This window comes from Rhea americana, unplaced genomic scaffold (genome assembly GCF_003343005.1).
Source record: "Rhea americana isolate MKP2758 unplaced genomic scaffold, rheAme1 scaffold_103, whole genome shotgun sequence".
In the NCBI taxonomy this organism is placed as follows: Eukaryota; Metazoa; Chordata; class Aves; order Rheiformes; family Rheidae; genus Rhea; species Rhea americana.
This window is the reverse complement of record NW_028185073.1, coordinates 2,350,431-2,359,390: the sequence shown is the minus strand read 5'-3', so window position 1 is coordinate 2,359,390 and position 8,960 is coordinate 2,350,431. Positions and strand designations below refer to the sequence as shown.

At 40.7% G+C, this 8,960-nt stretch overlaps 1 long non-coding RNA gene across 1 annotated transcript in view; it reads left to right on the top strand.

The window, feature by feature from the left end:
* LOC146601375 (uncharacterized) overlaps positions 1 to 2,040 on the top strand; it is a 21,178-nt gene extending 19,138 nt beyond the window's left edge. Inside the window, exon 4 of the long non-coding RNA XR_014896106.1 lies at positions 22 to 2,040. This is a non-coding gene — a long non-coding RNA (uncharacterized LOC146601375). The remainder of the gene's footprint in view (positions 1 to 21) is intronic.
* The last annotated feature ends 6,920 nt before the right edge of the window (positions 2,041 to 8,960 follow it).

Here is an 8,960-nt window from a genome sequence, read left to right as displayed (position 1 = left end):
TTCCTTTTTGTTTCCCTACAGCTATGAGAGCTCAAGATGAAATGTCAGCCTCGGCTTTTGACTACAACCTGAAAATTGAAAATAAGAAGCGTTGTGACATTTTAGCTCTGAGACCTTTATTTCCTGGCTATGGAAAATAGACCTGGCTGCATCTGAGCTTGTTCCCATCATCATGAAGCCAAAGAAAGTCATGCAGCCAAAATATCATCTGAAAGCCTTTTTCTTTCTTTCTTTTTCTTTCTTTTCTTTCTTTTTTTTTTTGTCATTGCTATATTTCTAGGGCTTGTTTTATTGTTCTTTGACTCTAAAGGGGCAGAGGCCAGGGTTATCCTTAATTAGTCTTTCTCCTGAGGAAAACACCATGCTGTTTCATCCCGGTTTGTGTAAATCCTACTGACTCTTATTTCTGGTGTCTGTGACTGAGAATTTAGTCCACGCACAACTGACAGGCTCGCTTTATAGGTTAACATGGAGATCCTTAACAACTGGAGAAGATATGCCAGGCTCTCATGACCCTSCCGCAGTGCCTCCAGTGCTCCCCAGCAAAACCCTGCCTTAATGRTCCTCCTGGGTCCCAGGCTGCTGGGACAGACTGACTGGCAGTACGTCCTGGCACCGATGTGCTGGGGGTGCTCGCCTTGCAGACGTCGCTGCATGCCCAAACCGTGTTAGAGCACCGGCTTCCAAGTGAGAAATTATTTCATTCACTATTTCATAAGATTTTCTGCTTAGAGGTAGTATTTACTTCTCTTTGCTTCTATGCAGCAATACAGTCCAGACCCTGGTTCTATGGCTAAGTCTAGGCTGCTTTTTTCCTTTTTTCTCTCTCTCTCTTCTCTCTTCCCCTCCCCCCCATATTTAGCTTTTAAAAGGATGATTCTCCAGAGCTTTTATGTATCTGTGTCCTCCAGTACCTCAGCTTTGATATGGCATCTTCTCTCGCTGTGTACAATTCCAGGCTTTTAAGTCCAAAGTGACTGAATTCTTGGGTTTTTTAAGAGCCTGATTTTTCTAASAGCCTTTCATTCCCTCCTCACCTTATAGCCAACAAGAGGAGGGTCCATGACACATCAGGAAGACATTTTCCAATCATCCATTATCCACCTCCACTATAGCTTTTCCTCCCATTTCCTGTAATGCTTGGCGGTTGTGTAAGGACAAGACCCTCCTTTTCAAACCTACCGTTGTATTTCAGTGCGTCCTATACTGTTCAAGTCCTATTCCCAGGTCAGAAAAGACCATAGCTTGCTTTCTTCTTTTGTAATTCCTGAATTTAAATTTTTGATATCAATGATAAAACACAAATGGCAGTGTGGCTGGTGAGTTTCTATACTCCTCTTACTGGTACTTTGGACTCATCTTCTAATGCACTATAATTGATGGTTAAGGATAGGTAAAAGACCRTTAAAACTGACCAAAGATTTAAATAGCAGGAAGGATATCTCAAATTAGGGAAGCGAAGCACTGGCAGAGCTCCAGGTACCATATGGCAGGCTCTGCCCATGGTTCCTCATTTTTCTGAATACAGTAAGGTTAAAAAAATATCCAGGAAAGGATGGAAGGATTATTAAGGGTGATAGTTGTTAGGAAGGGAGAGTAGGTCTAGACTGTAGAGATTTTCTCTCTTGCTGTATGGAGATTATGGGAGACTGAATTTAATCTATAGCCTTAGCAAAATCTTCTGCTTATATAAACTCCCAGTTGAAACACTCTTCCTTTGGACATATTTTCATTTAAAATGTTTGATGAAGCTTTCTGGTAAATTTTAAGCAGCAGATGCCTTATGTTCTCTGTGATCATTCAAACTACAAAGAGATTTAACACGTAAGTCACGAGGTATTGACTTTGCCCCTTGAAACAGGGTAATAGCGTTTTTAGCATGTTGGGAGTTTGAGCTTAATTCTCTAAATACTTGTGGCTCTATCTATAAAACTCACATTTTTCAAACAGTTGTGGTAACCTGGAGCATTTGAGCAGCTGAGGGGAAAAAAGAGCAGAATAGATGTGACTCATCCAACCAAAAAAGAAAATTTCCAGATAATTACTTTCAGATTATGATTTTATATTATTCATAACAATGTATTTTATGAAAATAATTTATTTATTAATAAAACTGACCAGACATAAGAAGTAAACAGCTTTTCTGCTTATCTGTGTTTTGGGCCCTTGCTTTTTTCAAACGTTTTGCTCAGTATTTTTACTGTGTATTGAACAATGTTGTTTACTGCATTATTTTCTGGAAGGACCTGGCCATACCCACAGGGGAAACAAACAGACACCTGGCAGGCAGACTTAGAGAATACTTTGTGGTAGCTGGAAATGGTGATGATCCTAAATCCATTATTCATTTTGCATAATTATTGACCTTTCTGCTTGTATTCTCTTAAGAGGAATTCAGGCCATTTACAGGACTGCAGAAGCACTGGTAATTCTCAGACTAATAGAGATCACGGTTTTGGTAGTTTCATTTTAAATCCTAGTATTCAGAAGTTAGAGTATCCTCAATGGTGAATTTTTATTTGAGAGTTAATATAACCATTAAAGTAGAAGACATTTTTAAAGATGAGCTAAYCAAATGAAAGTTTATATGGTTATGTCATGTAGTAGTTCTTTAATATTAAGCAGATTGGGATATATATCAAAAGATTTAATTTAGCAAATGGTAATTGTGTTCCTAACATCTGAAAAAAAACTTGCTTGATCTTAGTTGTTAAAAGGTAGTGCTTTATTTATACAAAATTCTTTTAACACCATTTTTAATAGCTCAGTCAGTTAAATAATTGAGATTACTTTGAGTATAATTTTTGTACTGACTGTTTTAAAGCAATAGCCAAATAATTTACTGAAATTTGTTTGCTCATCTATGGAGTTCTGAATAGTTCGAAGGAAAAATGCCCAAATTCAAATTCAAAAATGCCCTCAGGCAAAACTATATCTGAAAAATAATTTTCAGTGTCCTTCACACACGAGTAYAAGAAAGGTGAGGTTTGCTGACCAAAGACTGTGTCTAGAAAGCAGGGTTTAAGAACTGTTGCAATACAAACAGTAATCATTAGTAATAGTAAGAGGACGATAGCTTCCTGCATCCTTTGCCTTTTTTTGAGTGAATAATAAATTACTTAAATTTCTTTCCATGTTATGGTCAGGAAATTCCTACGTAGGCTAACATTTTTATTTGCAGAAAAGCCATAGTCATCTTGCACTCTTGTCTAATTTGTTTATATCTTTTTTTGTCTCTAAAATGTTTTTACTTCAAGCAATTTCAGAGGCAGCTCTTGGCTTTAAGATAAGAAGTGATAAGAAGGTCTCCAGGTAGTGCATGCAGCCTGCCTTAGCTCCTGACACAGAAAACCCAGGTGTAAATCTTCTCGGAGGCCAGCTGAAGYTATTTCCCCAGAACTGTGCTCCAGAGGCAGCCTCATTCGTATTCTCTCAAAAGAGATTTCATTTCATTAAACTCTAGACTTGACTCTCTTGCAAAGAGGTCAGCAAAAAATGCTACATGCAGCGCTCTCTGSCTTCTGTAATGCCACCATTTTGTTGATTTATGGCAGCTGCACCTTTATGAGCCACAGAAGGGCCATGAAGATAGACTCCTGTTTCCTGTAAAGTTACGAAAAGCAGGTGAGGGGATAATATGCATTTCTGAGTAAAAAACAGAAAGCACACTTCATTGTAATATTCCTGCAATAAGGTGTCATAGGCTAATGGAGATTCTAGTTCAAAAAGAAAAAAAGCAGGAAAAGGCAGCATCTTTTTTTATTAATTTCCAATACAGGAATGGTATTATTATTTTTAACTTAATTAGTTAACCATCAGTCTGACTTCTCACTAAGATCCATAAAACTGAGTTACAAAGAAAACAAAGTAAAAGATAAATTATTTTTAAACTTTTCCTGGCAAGTTARTACTGAAGGTGAAATTGAAAATGCTTTCACTGGTGTTTAAATGGACACCTGTGTTGAGCAAATAGTGTCCCCTAGTTGTACTACCACAACGTGCTAATCTTGCAACTGCAATCTGACCCTCATCTTCTGATCTTCTGATACCTGTTTTTTTTTTTTTTTGTTTGTTTGTTTTTTGGTTTTTTTTTTGTTTTTCCTGCATGTTAAACGGCTGTTCCTGCCTACACACTGCTTGTTWTGGGGGTCACACATATGTACTCATCCAAATTGTCTATTTTTGTATAAGGTTATCTTTGCTGAAGCGTGGAATGATTATTTTCTGGTTTCTTTGTTCTCACATGGCATTCAGCTGATCAGGCTTGCTGKCTGAAGCAGGATTTATGCTTGGACTTCCATCAGAGTTATGCTTTGAAAAGGGAGCTTTGATATCATAGAATCAGTAAGRTCGGAAGGGACYTCTGGAGATCATCTGCTCCAATCTCCCTGCTTAGCAGGGTCACCTACAGCATGTTAGACAGGGTTGCATCCAGGCGGGCCTTGAAGATCTCCAGAGAAGGAGACTCCACAACCTCTCTGGGCAACCTGTGCCAGKGCTCCGTCACTCTCACAGGGAAGAAATTCCCCCTCACGGTCAGGCGGAACTTCCTGTGCTTCAATATCTGCCCATTGCCTCTTGTCCTGTCACAYGGGACAACTGAAAAGAGTTTGTCCCCGTCCCCTTGACACCCTCCCTTCAGGTACTTGTACACGTTGATAAGATCCCCCCTCAGGCTTCTCTTCCCCAGGCTGAACAGGCCCAGCTCTCGCAGCCGTTCCTCACAGCGCAGGTGCTCCAGCCTGATCATCTGATCATCTTCGCAGCCCTACGCTGGACTCTCTCCAGTAGCTCCCTGTCTCTGTTGTGCTGGGGAGCCCACAACTGGACGCAGGACTCGAGATGAGGCCTCCCCAGGGCTGAGGAGAGGGTCAGGATCACCTCCCTCGACCTGCTGGCAACACTCCTCCTCATGCACCCCAGGAGACCATTGGCTTTCTTGGCCACAAGGGCACATTGCTGGCTCATGGCCAACTTGTCATCTACCAGCACTCCCAGGTCCTTCTCTGCAGAGCTGCTCTCCAGMAGGTCAGCCTCCAGCTTGTACTGGTACCTAGGGTAATTTTTTCCCTAGSTGCAGGACTCTGCACTTGCCCTTGCTGAACCTCAGGAGGTTCCCCTCCGCCCAACTCTCCAGCCTGTCCAGGTCTCCCTGAATGGCAGCACAGCCCTCTGGTGTATCAACCTCTCCTCCTGGCTTGGTATCATCAGCAAACTTGCTGAGGAGGCACTCTGTCCCTTCATCCAGGTCATTGATGAAGAAGTTGAACAGGATGGGACCCAGTACTGAGCCCTGGGGGACGCCACTGGCCACAGGCCTCCAACTGGACTCTRTGCCACTTCTGATGACCCTCTGAGCTCTGCCTTTCAGCCAGTTCTCAATCCACCTCACTSTCCACTCKTMTAACCCACACTTCCTGAGCTTMTCTGGGAGGATGTTCTGGGAGACAGTGTCAAAAGCCTTGCTGAAGTCAAGGTACACAACTCCACTGGTACACACAAGGTACACACAGTCATTCTATCTGAGAAGGCTATCAGGTTGGTTAAGCAGGATTTCGCCTTGGTGAATCCATGCTGGCTACTCCTGATCACCTGCTTTTCCTCCACATGTCTGCAGATGACATCCAGAAGGAGCTGTTCCATCACCTTTCCAGAGATGGAGGTAAGGCTGAGGGACCTACAGTTGCCTGGGTCCTCCTTCTTGCCCTTCTTGAAGATTGGAGTGGCATTGGCTTTCTTCCAGTCCTCAGGCACCTCTCCAGTTCTCCAGGACTTTTCAAAGATGATGGAGAGCGTCCTGGCAACAACATCCGCTAGCCCCCTCAGTACCCGTGGGTGCATCCCRYCTGKKCCCATGGATTTATGGATGTCTAGCCTGCCCAGAAGGTCTCGAATGCTTTCCTCCTCAACCAAAGGAAAGTCTTCCCTTCTCTGGACTTTCTTCCTCATGTCCAGGCTGCAGGATKCCTGAGGGCTGCCCTTAGCAGTGAAGACTGCAGCRAAGGSRGCATTCAGTAATTCTGCCTTCTCCGTATCCCTTGTCACCAGGGCCCCCKCCCCATTCAKTAGYGGGCCCACATTTTCCCTAGTCCTCCTCTTGCTGCTGATGTATTTGAAGACGCCCTTCCTGTTGACCTTATCAATATGACACATTGTTTTGGGAATRGAGAGATGTGCTACCATTTTCTTAAAGTCTGACTGCTGAGACATCACCACCACATGCTAACTTAAGAAGGCAGCTGAAATCCCGCTGTGGTGGCGATGTCTCACCTGGGTGAGGTTCACGCGTGTGACAGGGGTGATCCCTGTCTCTTCGTCTGATATGGGGCTCCCTGTAGAGCTGCAGTTGGTATGCTCAAGGATGAATGTGGCAGTGGGAGTGGTAGTAGCCCTGAGCAAGCACAGCTTCTCCAAAAGGAGGCATAGAAAGGTTTTTCTGGAAAAGAAAAAAGAAAGTACCTCTAAGAGAAAAGAATAAAAGCTCATGAATGGCACACCTGGTGCTGAAAGCAGCAAAAAGTCTGTTGAATASAACATTTGTTGCAAATTTTACTGGGAAGCTGTCTAATAATGTCAGTTACTAATATGAAGTCTTGGTGAAGATGCATAGGAAGTATTTTTTGTGACTTTGAGATTATTTTGAGACTGGATAGAATTATTTCACTTGCTGTTTCTTCTCCATGTCCTTTCTGCCTTTTGTCTGGTGCAGAGCAGATATTCACTGTCAGGGCTTTGATGTATGTATCTTCTTTTTCCTGAAGAAGTGACCCCGAGATGATGCACTTTGAAAGCGATTGTGCAAAATGTTAGAAATTGTCATGTTACTAACATAAACTAGCCACAAACAAAACATTGTATAGTCACATTTCCTAGCAAAGAAAAATAAAAGGGAAAAAAAGACAGAGAGAAGAAAAAAAAAGAAAAAAATCTGTCATAAACTCCAAGCAAAACAGGAATTATGGTCAGGGAGGATTGAAATCAATCTGAGAAGGGACTATGAAGTCACAAATCTCATTGAATGACCTTCTCGCTACAGTTTCAGCTGATATCTTTCTCCTCCAAATTATTATAATTGAGAGTGCACCCATTACAAAATTTTCCATTTGTCAGATGGATGGTGCTATTTTACAATATGGCCAAATAATATATCCATTATGAATTTCAAGTCTGGTGCCAACGTCAGCAGCCCTTCTTAAACAGCACCTGAAACATCAGAAGGAAGCTCACTGAATAACAGTTTGAGAGGAGACCTGTGGGTTTAACCAGTAACTTCCCMTGTTTGGATGTCAATGGGCTTCTGTTTTAATATCTAACATTTTCCTAGTGGTTGGGGCTCATAAATGCAATACAAGTGAAACAGGGAAACATGACCAAAACAACCATGTTGACCTCTGGGTTACATTACCTCTGGTGTCCAAAGGAAACCTGTAGACAGCAAAATATCACAACAGACATGTCTGTAACAGCACTTTCCAAAATGAGATTTTTAAGTAACTTGATCAAACACTGGTGTTCTTATTAAAGCCAGCGCTTCTGTTTTGGAAATTATACCATTTTGTAATTATAGAATTCTCTTTGCTAATTACGTGACAACAGTTTATTCTCACATACGTACAGACACCTCAGATCTTTTATGCAATGATCTTTCCATCACACATTCATGCTATGTTTTGTTTTGTTTTGTGTTTTGTTTTATTTTATGTTATTTTTTCTTCTCTTCCTTCCTTCCRCTCTCTATTCCTATTAGAACTTAGAACTGACACGGTAATTATTTTAAGTATCCTATGGGAGTTGAGTGGAGTAGAGGAAATTTCAAAAATTTTCTTTGTAGCAGGATTCGTTTCTAAAAAGCACCCTGCTAAAGTGAAATATTCATTCCACCCCAAATGCTTGGCTCTGGAGGGACAGATTAAAGTCATACAATTCGTTCTTCTGTCTTTTTATGTTGAGCCAAAGAAGATCTCTAAAGCTGGGACAAAGCTTTCTTATAACATCACAGAAAAAATGTTAGGACATCTAAATATGAATCTAACAGCCATTCAAGCCCAGCAGCACCAGGATTAGAAGCAAAGCAGCAACTGGTATCAAGTCTGCTTCTGTGATGCACAAGTAGGAAAAGAGAGTATAAAAATACTTTATTATGTAAATCAAAATATCTTTGAGTGAAGACAAGTGGAAATAATTGTATCTTGTCTACTGATAGTGAGGTATAACCTCTGAAATTGTCACTCCAGTGCGTAATATACATTTAGGGGTTTATAATGCAAGTTTTTCTATAGTAATAAGTAGATTTCTGTGTTTTCTTCTCAATCGGCACTGATGAAAAAGACTTATTAGTTTTTCTGTAGTAACATCAAAAAAAGTTTATTCAAAAATCCTGCAATATACATTTACAAAATACAAACATAAAACTATACTGAAAGACATACCAAAACTGTTTAACTTCAGTTATAAATGAATGGAGAATGTGACCAAGGTAATCGCTTCAGCAGTGCACCCAGATGATTTGTAACTGAGTCATCATTTGTTAAAAGAACATTTGATATTGTTTTATTATTGATATATTTATCTTTCACACCAATAAAATCATCAATATTTTTGTATCTTTTTATAAGATGGTTACAAATTAGCATAGCTACAGGAACCTGCTGTTCATAGTGAGGATGGGTCAATCTCTTTGACTAAATGCATAGAGGGGAGACATTGACAAACCAGCTCAGAATACTGCGCTATTACTATCTGAATCAGGCTGAACAATTTTTGAGATCTGAAAGCAGTTTATGGAGCTGTTTGTTTTGATTTCAGTGCTTCTGATCAGAAGTGGAATTTCTGAGATCACAGACTTGAGGTTATTTGCATGGTGATTTTGGCATGCCTTTGAGCTGTAGACACAAGTGAAATTTTGGGTTCACTTACGTGTTTTTGGTTTGTGGCATGACTTTTGAGGCAAAAAGCCATGA